Below are 13110 nucleotides of genomic sequence, written 5' to 3'. Positions count from 1 at the left end.
CCACTAGAGAAGGCATTACAAAAAATGGACGCGTCAGGCACACTCTTGAAGTGGGCCATTGAGGTCTCCGAGTATAAGTTCGAGGTTAAGCCTAGGGCAGCTATCAAAGAACAAGCCTTAGTAGACTTCATCGTGAAAGCCTCGTACGAGGAGAAAGAAGATGATGTGGGAATCTTGAAGGTGGAGGTAGATGGATTATCAGCTCAAATAGGGAGCGGAGTAGGGATCATAATGACATCCCCAGAAGGACTCGTATTTGAGTATGCCATTAAGTTCAAATTCAAAGGCATCAAACAACGAGGCAGAGTACGAGGCAACTTTGGCAGGCCTGCGTATGAGCATCGCAGCTGGGGCCAAGAAAATCCATCTGCAGACTGACTCCCAGCTTGTAGCTAGTCAGTTGAAGGGGGATTACGAGATTAGGGAGTCCACAATGCTGAAATATGTAACCAAGATAAAGGAGCTGGCAACTCTGCTAGTCCACTTCCAGATACACTTGGTCCCGAGAGCGGGGAACTCCCAAGCTGATGCGTTATCAAAGTTAGCTAGTTCCACCCTGTAGAGCCTCAGAAGGACGGTGATGGTGGAAGTCCTGGAAGAAAGCAGTATCGCTGAAAGGAGTAGGTGAATTGCATCGGGCAGCAACGAGCTTGGTTCGCAGACATAATGGCATACAAAGTTCATGGCTCACTGCCAGATGACGAAGTGCAAGCTAAGAAAGTGAAGAAAGACGCTGACTGGTACGTGGTGATGAACGGGGAGCTTAACAAGAAGGGCTTCTCAAAACCTCTACCAAGGTGCATCCCAGAGTGGGAGTAGGAGAAAATCATGGTAGAGACACATTCAGGAATATGTGCCAACCACATCGGTGGAAAGGCACTGGGAGTAGAAGTTCTCAAAAGGGGTGCATACTGGCCAACTCTGACGCAAGATGCGCTGGCATATGTGAAAAAGTGTGACAAGTGCCAAAAGTATTCCCCAATCATAAACCAGCCAGCAAATGATCTGACCCCAATCCTCAGCCCGATCCCGTTTGCTCAGTGGGGAATGGACATATTGGGACCCTTCATCACTGGGTAGGAAGTACCTCATAGTGGTAGTAGACTATTTTACCAATTGGATAGAGGCCGAGCCCACTAAGTACATAAAGGCAACCCAAGTAAGGAAGTTCATGTGGAAAAACATCATCACAAGGTTCGGGGTGCCGCATTGCATAGTCTTTGACCACGGATGCCAATTCGACTATGACACCATCAAGGATTACCTGGAGGACATGGGCACCAAGTATGCAAGTGCCTCAGTTTGTCACCCGCAAAGTAATGGCCAAGCTGAAGCGGCAAACAAGTTGATCTTAACAACCCTGCTGAGAAAGCTGGAGGAACACAAAGGCTTATGGGCTGATCTAGTCCCAGAGGTATTATGGGCAAACAAAACTACTGAAAAGGAATCTATCGGAAAAAGCCCTTTCACTCTAGCTTATGGGGCCGACGCAGTTGTCTTAGTGGAAGTGCAAATTCCCAGCCTGAGGATACAACACTATGAGCCGTAGGGGAATGAAAAGCGCATGCTGGAGGAGCTAGACTTCCTGCCGGAAGTAAGGCTAAAAGCAGCCCTCAAGCTGGCAGCTCAGAAAAGCAGGATCTCCAAAGCTTTCAACAAAAGAGTCAAGCACCGGGAGCTCCTGCCAGGAGACCTGGTCCTCAGAAGGACAGCAGTAGCGGGAAGAGGAAACCAGCATGGAAAGCTATCAGCTAATTGGGAAGGCCCCTTCATCATTCATGAGTAGGTAGGACCTGGTGCATTCCTCCTCCCAGATCAAGAAGGTCAGGTCTTAAGGAATAGTTTCAATGCTGATGTGCTAAATAAATATTTTGTTTAAAGAGGCAAAAAGTTAAGTAGATTTGAAGATAAATGTTTCAATTTTGCAAGAACCCTATTTAGTTCATGTTATGTCAATTAAGGCATTCAACCCATTTTAATTCAATGAAGTACGAGCCTCTACGTGAGGAGTATATTACATAAATTTGCCTAAATATATTATGCTTTAGCATCATGTGCTAACATGCAGAAAATAATAATAATAATAACACGAAAGTGCTGATGACAGAAAACACCATAGCATGGCGCAGCAAAACAACGTTACACGACAAAAGGACATCCCTCCCTAAAATTTCACCTTACCTGCTCAAAGTAAAATAGGGCACCACCTCGGGGACGCCTGAGTAGGAGGTCTGACACGTTCAACTTGAGCAGGGAAGGTCTGAAAAAAAAACAGAAAAAGAAGAAGGGTGAGCTGTGCGGGCAACACTGAGGTCCTCTTAGTCCTACCCAGCTCACCTCTTCGAGGCGGAGAGGAAGAGATAGGAAAATGAGAAGCCCTTGCAAAGAGAAGCAGGGGGCACAAAATCAATAAGTCGTAGCATAAACAAGCTGAATGACACAGACAAGTCACGGCAAAATAAGCTGAGTGACATAAAATGAATAACCAAAAGCTGGTTGACACGAATAAGTCTTAGCAGAGCAAACCGAATGATGCCAGACAGGCAACAATTGAATAAACTAACCAATATGCACGCAAGTCTCTGCAAAAACTAAGTAGAGTATGTAAAGCACAAGCATACAACGCAAACAGGGCAGAAAGAGCAACGCTCATCAGAGTCCCTGCTGAACATAGCAGAAGACAAGAAACAAAAAAGCTCTCAATAGCCAAATAAGGAAACAGGGAGGTCCAACCTACGAGGCTTCACTGAGCACAACAGAGGGGCTACTGTGCTAAGGTCTAGGTACTACTACACCTTGGCTCAACAGCAGGTTCAAAGAAGCACCCAGACCACAAACCAATCAGTGGACGAAATAGCAGAAAAAACAATCAAGTACATATAACAAAAAGGTGAACCCCTGCCTACCAGGACAGTGTAAACATCTATCAAGTCAGTTACAAATACGTACAAAGCTGAGCCCTTGTCCACCAAGACGAGGAAACACTCGGCAAAATAAATCAAGAAAACATAAATTCAAGTTACGCTAGACAGGCCCAGTAATAAAAGATAGAGTATTCAAGGAAGATACAAGAAAATATAATCTTTGGCGGCTATACACCCCAAAGACAGCAACAAAAGCTACCTAGTTACCACAGATCTGGGTGAGGGAAACTCAGAGGAACCACTGGAGTAGGGAGGTGACAGCCGCTATAATCTTTATTGCCCACCAACCAAAGACTCCACCCCACTAACAGCAGCAATGTCAGGGCAGAGGGGAACCTCCATGTTCAGCATGGCATGGTCAGGAACCTTGCAGCTAGTAACACGAGGATGATCAGTAGGCAGCACGAATAAGCCAGCGTCGCCAGCAGCCTCAACTTTGGCCAGAAAGTGTTGAAATGAGCCTGTTGCTCCTCACCCTCACCATACAAACTGCTCATACAGCGGGCATCAGTCTCCCATCTACCATCATGGCAGTCAGCCAGTAACTTAGCAAAAGCAGGAGAAAGTACAAAGGCCTTAAGTGCCTCCTTCCTGGCCACCTCCAGCTCAGTTGCATGACCAGCCCGCAGAGTGGCAATCTCTGCTTCCAATGTTTGCACCCTGGCTTGAGAAGTCTGCAGCTGCTCCTCACAAAATCGCCAGTTTGGTCTAGGTGAGCTGAAATTCTCCCAACTAGAGCTGCTGGCCATCCGCTCTCTCCCTTAGAGGAGTCACCTCACTGACCATGGCGTCCCTCTCAGTACGGGCCTGCTGAACTTCCAAATTCTTCTGAGAAAGAATTAGGCCTTGATTCTGGTACTCCTTCTCCACTGTAAGCAAGGCATTCGACAAGTCCTCAACAGACCTGACAAGCTACAAAAAGGCAAAGAAAGGAAAGAGCAAGCCATAATAGAAATTAGTCAAAGATAAAAACAAGACAAGGCATTAACAAAAGAATAGGCAAAAGAAGGAAAAGAAACCAGAATTAGAACAAAAAAAGACTAAAAGCAAGGACTAACCTTCTGCAAGTCATGAAAAGCCGTAGCCGCAGGAAGACTGACCGAGCTGCGTGTAGAGTCAGTGGGGAGACGAACTCCCTGAGTAGGACGATACCCCAAGGTGCCACCCTTTTGGGGATCGACCACGAACAAGGATTCATCAGGCCTTACATTATCTCAAGGCGAAAAGGAGCATTCTCAGTTGCAGCAGGGCACAACAAGGGACGAAGGTGGATATCAATGGGGACCTCAAAAAATTCAATGGGCCCAGTAGGGCGGAAGGTACCCCCAGTAAAGATTGAGGTAGCAGATAGAGGGTTTTCAAAGGCATCACTCAGGAATTGGTGAATACAACAATTAAGTTCACTAGAATTCTGAGTATCAACTCCCCTGTCAGCATTCCCACTAGGAAGCCCAGTGTTAGCAGAGTGAGAAGCAAAAGGATCAAGGCCAGAGGAGGTGCGAGCCTTTTTCGCAGCGGGCTCATCCTCAGGAGGGACAGAGGTCACAAGATCATCCTCCAAATTAATAACTGGCTGATCCTGCTTATGAATACTTCCTACCTGAGAGTGCCCACCCTTGGTGGCGCTTCAGAGCCGCCCCCGCAGTCCGGAAGGGCACGACGAAAACTTTGGAAGCTCTAAAATAGTCTCATCGGGAAGCTGGAAGTCAGAAGCCCCAGTAGAAGAAGCTGTAGTATCCTTTGCAGCAGTGATAATATCGGTATCAGTAGAAAAGAGCATAACATGCTCTGCAGAAGAAGTGGGCTTTACACCCGCAGCAGTAGTAGCCTCAACCTCATTAGAGGGAAGCTTGAGAAAACTATTCGCAAAATCATCAGTGGTATTCTTTGGATCATCAGAAGCTTGATCAGGTGGTCTTTGGGCAACAGAGGTCTGAGGTGCCACCCGGCCGAAAGCCGCAGCAGGCTGCTTCTCAAGAGAAGCACCCTACGCCACTAACGCCTCAGACTCTGCTGCCGTTCTTCCGGTGGCAGGACGAGTTTCACGCATACTCCCAACAGTAGAAGAGGAGGGCTCAGCTTCAACTTGACTGGATCCCGCGCGGTCATCAGTTGTCACAGTGCTAAAGACAGCCCGCAGTTTAGCCGGAGCAAGACGTACCTCATTCTGCAAGAAACCAACTTACACCTCTAGAGTATCAAAAAGCTCTAGGGGATTGTCAGGAGTAGCAGTCAAAGGATCCTTCCAATTATCAGCCAGCCCAAGAATGCATTTGTCCAATTTATCGTAACCTGAAAATGGGAGACAAAGAGACAAAACAACATAGGGGCCAAGGCAAAAATGGAAAAGAAGAAGGAAGAGAAATAAAAGCAACACTTACCGGCCTCATGCTTATAGTACAAAATGCATAGTAGAGTGCTGCTCGTTTCCCACCGTATATATAGAGTTTCCCACCAGTCCCTGCTCCTTGTAGAGCGTCAAAGGCCTCCATCTCACGAATCTCCCTTAAATTGCGCGACACAAAAAAAGTAGAGTGCACCTTCACCTAGAAAAATTACTAGTCCAATCCCTGAAGCGACCAAGCTTTGGGAAAGACAGGACTCTGCCATCCTTGGGAGCTACGTAGTACCACTCAGACTCAGTCCCAAAAGCAGACCTTTTCAGGCTCATTAAAGACTTAAATAGGTGCAAGGACTCAGGATACCTTTGAAACCACAGGATTCATAACAAGCAGATCAAGGTGTGAAGAGAAGCTGGATGCAACAAAGATATACATATGTTGAAGGCACGAAACACCTTCTCTAGAGTAGGGTCAAAGGGAAACCTCAGACCCAAATCCAGTTGGGAAGCTAACACAACAATATGACCAGCAGGGGGAGCAGACAGCTTCGCACCGTCAGCGGGAAGAACCTACTCATAGCCCTCACCAAAACCATAAAACTTCTTTCCCACAAGAGCAAGGTTCAGCTTCCTGCCTCCTTCCACCAGTTGGAATCCAACACGCAGTTCTTCGACCCGTAGAATTTGTCATCCTGCTTGAGTTAACGGCTAGAGAGGGAGACGGTGATGAAGTCGCAGCGCTGCCACCCCGTACTACATAATGGTCAAACCAATTCACATTAGCCATGTCATCAAGCCAAGCAAAACTATTTAAGGGCTGAACTTGGGGAATGGGGCTAACAAGAAACACGTCAGAGGCATTATCCTTAACAGCGTCAGCTAACATTTTATGGCGCATTACGCGCAACCTTAAACGGGTGAGATGGGACAAAGGAATCTCATCCTTAACAAGCACCCGCTCGCAGTAAGGATCAAAGAAGTCAGGACGAGGCTCCCGCCGAAAAGGTTGAAAAGCACTACCCTCAGCAGGACGACTACTGCCTGACCCAGATGCAGCAGTAAGAGTCGCAGCAGTACCCGTCCTGCTCATAGCGAGGGGACAATCAGGGGGCATAACCATTTGTATAGGAGTGGAGGAAGAAGAAAGAAAAACACGGGGAGTGTGTGCAGAGCGCTCACTTGAATGAGAGGATCGAGAAGGAGAATCCAACAGTGGCCACTTGAGGCTCACTTATGTTCAGACTATCAGAAGAGTCAGGCACTGTGGAATCTACAAAGACAAAAAGCCCACGGAAAGGAAGAAGAAGACAATGAGGCACCGAACATTGTAAGTCAGTTTATTGAGACAAGAACAATGGAGGAATAAAAAGAGGTAATCAAGAGCGCAATTACAACAACAACAAAAAGGGGTAAAAATCGGACAATGATAATTGAAACGAGTCAAAAGTCCAATTTTGTGACGAAAAATGCAAAAGAAGCAAAATTGGGAAAGTACATACAACAAAAGGTACAAAGTAAGTACCTTTAGAGTAAAAGTTGCAGAAAGCAACAAAGTACAACAATAATGGCAAACAAAAGAACTCGAACAGAAGAGAAATTCAAAACTGTTGTATAGGATAGCTCCCGCTTACCTATCGCCCAGCCCTCAGGGTGCGCACTCACTGCCGAGAAAGTAGCTAAGGGGGGCTCTCCAGCCCGATGGAGTCAGCCCGCAGGGCTGACCAGGCTAGACCCTCCATAAAGGAAATAGTACGCTTATAAATAGAGGATAAGGTACAACGGAAAAGAGGTTAGACACTCAAGTTATTACACTTTCTATATCTCTCTAAGTACACTTTCTCTCTCCAAACACTCTCTAACTTAAGCTTTGGAGGGGGGTTCCTCGAGCCACCCTCGAGGGCAGTTTACGTGTGCTGCCGTGTGTAGGTTGTTGACGGGACCCAGCTCACCCAGCAGAACTCTTGGATCCATACCTGGAACAATTGGCGCTAGAAGGAGGGGCAGGATCATCTAACCAGAGGTTCGCCACCTGAGTTAGGGACTAGTTGACAAACCACCATAGCCGGAGAGGAAACTGTGCAAATACCCATATCCAAAGCCAATGAGACCAACCAAACACCACAAAAACACCCTCAGTAACCCTCGATCCAAAAGGATCCACCGAAAATCCCAAATCGACCATCTCACAGAAATCCAACCCCATCGGAATGACATCAGCTGCAGCTAATGCGGCGTCGAAACTAGTCGATCCGACAGGATCCAGTTCCATTTTCAAATATGGAATGTCGTTAACAGGCGCAAATAATGAGCCCATTGTTTCAGCACCTATAACCTAGAAACCGCAACCCGTAAACATGCCAGCCATCTTGTAGAACCTCTCTAAGTGCAGTGAGGAACAGATGGCAGCAATGATGACAGTCCTTACCAATATGGGTAAGGGAGCGAGCCCGTCACCGACAGTGGCAGCTGCGGAGCCCGTAATAAAGAAGTCAGCCACCACAACCCTCACCCCTGAGCAGAAGGAGCTCGTTCAGCTCAGGAAAAAGGTATTGGAGTTGGAAGCTCGCAATCTGAACCGAGAATGGAGTGCTGATATAACCATTTTATATAGTGTTTTACCCCCGTCCCTTGGTCGTTATCAGTAGTGTTTTTGGCTCTTTCGGGCCACTTTTATTACTAATTTGTGTGTTCTAGTGTTTTCGTAGTTTTAGTTGTATTTTACAGGAAATTGTACTCTAGAGAATTTTCCCGGGCTTTATGGATCAACTACGGAAACTAGAAGGACACGACCACTTTTGGAGCCCAGGATCGGTGAGAGCTGGTGATTAAGGGCTCGGTAATTGGGATCCCGAGGCATTTGGACCAAGTATTCGAGACCCGAGAGGAAATCCGGATTGGGCCGAGAAATCTAGCCCAATCGAAGTCCAAGCCTCAAGGGGAGCAAAGACCCGATCGGGCATCCCTATCTACCCGATTGGGCGCGCATTTTTAGAAGACCTGATGATGTTTGGTTTTAATTCTTGTTTTAGAAATACGCTTTTGTACGGAATTTTTAGATTATCTTCTTTCTTAGACTTTCTCTCTCTACTTAGGATCTTTTATCTCTCTTAACTCTTCTCTCAACTCTTGTTCTTGATTATTTCCATTAATACATATTAGTTTGGTAACGATTTCTCTTCTCTTAATCTTATTTCCTTCCATGATGACTTATTTTATTGCTTTGATTTATTTAGTTTTTAATATGAGTGAGTAGTTCTATTTCTTGGGTTTATGGGGATCCATAATTAATATGAAGGGGTAATTTATTGTTGTTGATTATCAATGCTAGATTAATTTCCTATTGATTGATTTAATGCTCTGTGACTAGATTTGCGCAGATCTTTTATGCATGAGTTTGACAATATTGATTCAAGATTCGAGAGATGAGAATTGATGTTTAGGTCTAGTTTCAATAGGCAGGTTAATTTATAAATGGTTAAGTCGAGATTCGAGAGATGAGATTTAATACCGGTAGATTATTTCTGTGATTGTAATACGTAGCAAATGCCCTTTACAATCTGGTTAATTGATGCATTGATGATTAACTATTATCGATTATTGATATTTCATGATAATTTCTTATTGAATTGTTTTAACGCTTTACAATTGCGGCTTGTAAAAGTATAGCAATATTGAATTGATGAATCGAGCAGATGTTAATTTGATATTAAAGGATATTTTCAATAAGAACTTAGATCTTGTAAATTGCGAGAGCCTGTTAGATCTATGTTGTTTAATAAATTGCGAGAGCCTGTTAATCATGTTATTTATGCAATGTCAATGATTGATTACTATTTTTTACCCTGGAGTATTATTTATTGGTGAACCTATGCCCTAGATCCTTTTATATATTGTTTTCTCCCTATTCCTATTCTTTGTAGTTTAGTTTCATACTCAAATATAAATATTGGTTACTTATATAATTTTGATTATAATAATTAATTAGGAGTATAAAGACTTGTTTCCCTGTGGAGATCGACCCTACTTCCCTATCTACTTTAGTTAGAAGATTTAGGTATTTACTTTTGTTTCCCACAGGGTATGTCAGAAAGCCACATCGCAGCCTGAACACCACTAGACCGGGTGAGAAACCACCCGATCAAGCGTTAGACCAAGGGACCTAGATATTGTCCTTGGTAAGAAGGTTGTGCGGGACCTAGATAAACCAGCGCTTTGCGGGAGGCAACCCGTATTTCTTGCTTTCTAGACTAGTTTTCCCTTTTATTTTTTTTATTTTTATTTTAGAGAGGCGAGGAGAGTGAAATTTTACCGTTTATAAGTGTTTTTGTATAGGTATAGGTTTAAGAGGTCGAAAGACTTAGAAGAAATTTGAAGACAAATAAGAAAAAAAATAGCTAAGGAATTCAGACCGGGCTCGGGCCCGATTGGGCGAAGCTCGCCCGATCGGGCGCGCAAGCATGATATATTTGCAGCCTAAAATTTGCCCGATCGGGCGTGGCTGCCCGATCGGGCGCGAAAGGAGAGCTGGGAATCGAGCAAAATTCGCCTGATCGGGCGCGCAAGTGCCGTCAGAAACTCGAGCAAATTTCGCCCGATCGGGCGCAAATCGAGTGAAGGAAAAGATATATCGGGCGGAGCTCGCCCGATCGGGCGCGCAACTGAGTTCTAGGACTTCAGCATTATCCGCCCGATCGGGCGAGGCTTGCCCGATCGGGCGCGCCTATTTTGACCGTCCCTTTAACCTTTTCCTCTTCTTTCTTTACTCACTCTCTTCTTATTTCATCTTCTTCTACAATACTTTCTCTCTCTAAAACCTCCATTTTTACACCTTCAAACTCATTTCTTTTGCAAGATCTCCTCAAATTCATCCATGTAAACCTCAAAATTCTTACATATTATTAATCCTCACATCTTCCTCTACATTTCTCACCTATTTTCTCCCACTTTCTCTCATACTTCAAACCCCTAGAGAGAGAAAGCTCCAAGCATCAAATTTTTCCACATATAATGGCCTCAAAACGTTCAAGGACACAAAGGGGTGAGAGTTCGAGGGCACCATAACCAACGGTCAACCCGGATCTTCAAATTCCGGGATGGGAGGAGGTTGTAATTACCTCAGAGGAGCAACGGGCTAGGATGCTAAACCTTATCGATCGCCAGGTAATCTCTACCCGTTTTATTCATCATCCCACACTAGTTAGGGTAGGCTTAGATAAATATTTGGAAAAATTGTTCAAAGGTATAGGCATGAGTGGTTTCTTTCAAATGTGCCATGATACTTATGACTATTTAACATTAGAATTTATTTCAATTTTTAATGTTATTAAAATGAATGCACTAATTACTCATGTACAATTCCGATTATTAAACAACGATGTGAGACTAACTCTTAAAGAATTTGGAAAGTTGTTTGATTTGAAATCGGATAAACCGATTGAACCCTCTCAAGACCACACCACCGTGGTCTATAAGAGGCTAACTAGGGAGGATCTAGTTAACCTCCAGCATGCCAAAGGGACTTGGATTCAACATCCCGTCCCAAAACTTTGGCAAAGATTTGCCGGCCTCACTATTTTTGGGAGGCATGAACCGGCAAATGTTAGGAGAGATGAATTGGAACTTTTGGCATCCTATATAATTCCTACCGCCAAAAAATTGAACATACCCTATAGGATAGCCAATCACTTCCAAAGGGCGGCCAATGCGGCCGAGGCTAGTAGGTCTAGGGCGCCTATTCATTTTGGGGGGTTAGTGACCCACATTGCTAGAAAACACCTAGGTTGGAACCCGGATGGGCATAGGAAAGTTGTAGGATCAAACTTCATGGACCTAGCCTATTTAGGGAGTTTGAACTGGGTGAAACCCGTGGGAAGTGATATTTGGTGGATAGTCCACCGACAATCGGGTAGGAGGGATCAAGCCTTTACCTTACCCAACCCCGCCTTGACCAAATTTGAGAAGGGGAAGCCTTCTTATACTTTCGAGATTAATGGTCAAGGTGAGGTTCAACCACCTTACCCTTCACCACAACCCTACCAATCCCCCCTAGACCATTCCCACTCTCACCATTCACCACACTACCCACCACCTCCACCCTTCACCTATGGCATACCCACTTCCTCGGTCGACTATAACGTCGACCCCAATGCCCCTTATGACTTTTCGGCTTTTAGGAGCCAATTAGACCGTATCGAGCGGGGCAAGGGAGAGTTGAGGGTATGATGCAAAACCTAGATTCTAGGTTAAGCACCTTAGATGGGCGGGTTGGTTACATAGAGAGGAACCTCGGGAGGGGTCTATACCCCATGTATGACAATTATGCTGTCGGGGGGCTATTCCTCCCGGTTCACTTACTCCTGATTGGTTCCAATACCCCCAAGGAGGGTATTCTCACCGCGGTGCGTATGGTACTTATGTAGACTACGCTTCAGTCCACGGATATGGGGGTGATGCTCCTTTTGGGGGTATGGGGGGGGGGGAATGTGGACCCTAACTACCCTGCAGGTGGTTCGGGTTATGGTGGTGCTGGACCGAGCCAGGGTGGTGCCGGCTCGAGTCATGGAGGAGGATATGAGAGGATGGATGATGATGAGGAGTAGCTCTTCCTAGCTACCCTCCCAAGTCAATGAGGGCATTGCTTGATTTGGCTTGGGGGGAGATTTCTTGTATATATGGTAATCCTCTTTCTCTTTTCTCTATTTATTGCTTTCTAGTATAGTTTTTATTGCTTTCCTAGTGTAGTGTTTATTGCTTTTTTATATATGAAAAATACAAAAAAAATTGAAAAATAAAAAAAATTCAAAAATACGTTCCAATGAATTATGAATCATACTTCCCTGTGCCCCATACTTGAGAAAAATTTGTTTTGATTCTTGGTTATTGATAATGAGCATTGTGGATTTGTTGGTCATGATTTGAAGTTTAATTTCTTGGATTCCTAAACATGAGTCAATCTTGCCCAACTACTTGTGAATATAGTGCTTGACTAGTTGATTTGGTTAGGAAATGTGTGATAGTTCCATAATTCCTGGTATGTCAATGAATTTGAGTATTGATTTGCAACTATGAGTAGTGTTTCATGGCTTATTATTATGCACATGAGGAGGACGAAGGCGTTCATTCTTTTAGGTGGCCTTCAGAGTATTAGATACATTTGTTCCCTTCTTGTTACCCATGTTGTTGCTTGTGCCCTTTTTATTGTTTATATAGCCACATTACAAGCCTATATGAGCCCCATTGGTTACTAGTCCCAAGCTTGGCTTGGGGGAGCTATTAGTTGGTGAGGCGAGGGAGTTGTGGTGTGCATATTATTTGCACAATGTGGGAATAAAAGAAGAGTTATTGTTCTTTGATTTTTGATTGGAAAATATTGATATTGTGTTTTAAAGTTGAATTTTCCAATATGAGATAAAAAGAATAAAAAGAGCAAAAGAAAAAGTTTATTAATGCTTAAATGTTCTATTTGAAGGTTGTTCAAAGAAAAGGAAAAAAATTCAAGTTGAAAAAGAAAAAAAAAAGAATGAGTTCATAGTTTGTTTTTCACTCAAGTTCTACATTATCATACTTTTATGAGTGATTATTGTGAGTAATGGGATTGTTTATGATGATTAGAGTTGTATTTGGTGGTTTTTGTTGGAGTTGGTTATGTTGATGGAGATATATGATCATCGTTATTTTGATCATGGGTTTATTAGGTTTTGGCTCCCTTAATGCATAGCTTTTCTCTCACATAATCCCAAATTTATCCTATCTTCACCCTAGCCTTACATTATAAGCTTTAAAGACCTTCCGACCTTGTGCATAGAAGTTATGTAAATGTGAAAGTGTTGGTTGTCAATGCAAGTT

The sequence above is a fragment of the Chenopodium quinoa genome, unplaced genomic scaffold (assembly GCF_001683475.1).
Source record: "Chenopodium quinoa cultivar QQ74 unplaced genomic scaffold, ASM168347v1, whole genome shotgun sequence".
NCBI lineage: Eukaryota > Viridiplantae > Streptophyta > Magnoliopsida > Caryophyllales > Amaranthaceae > Chenopodium > Chenopodium quinoa.
This window is presented reverse-complemented; position numbering follows the sequence as displayed.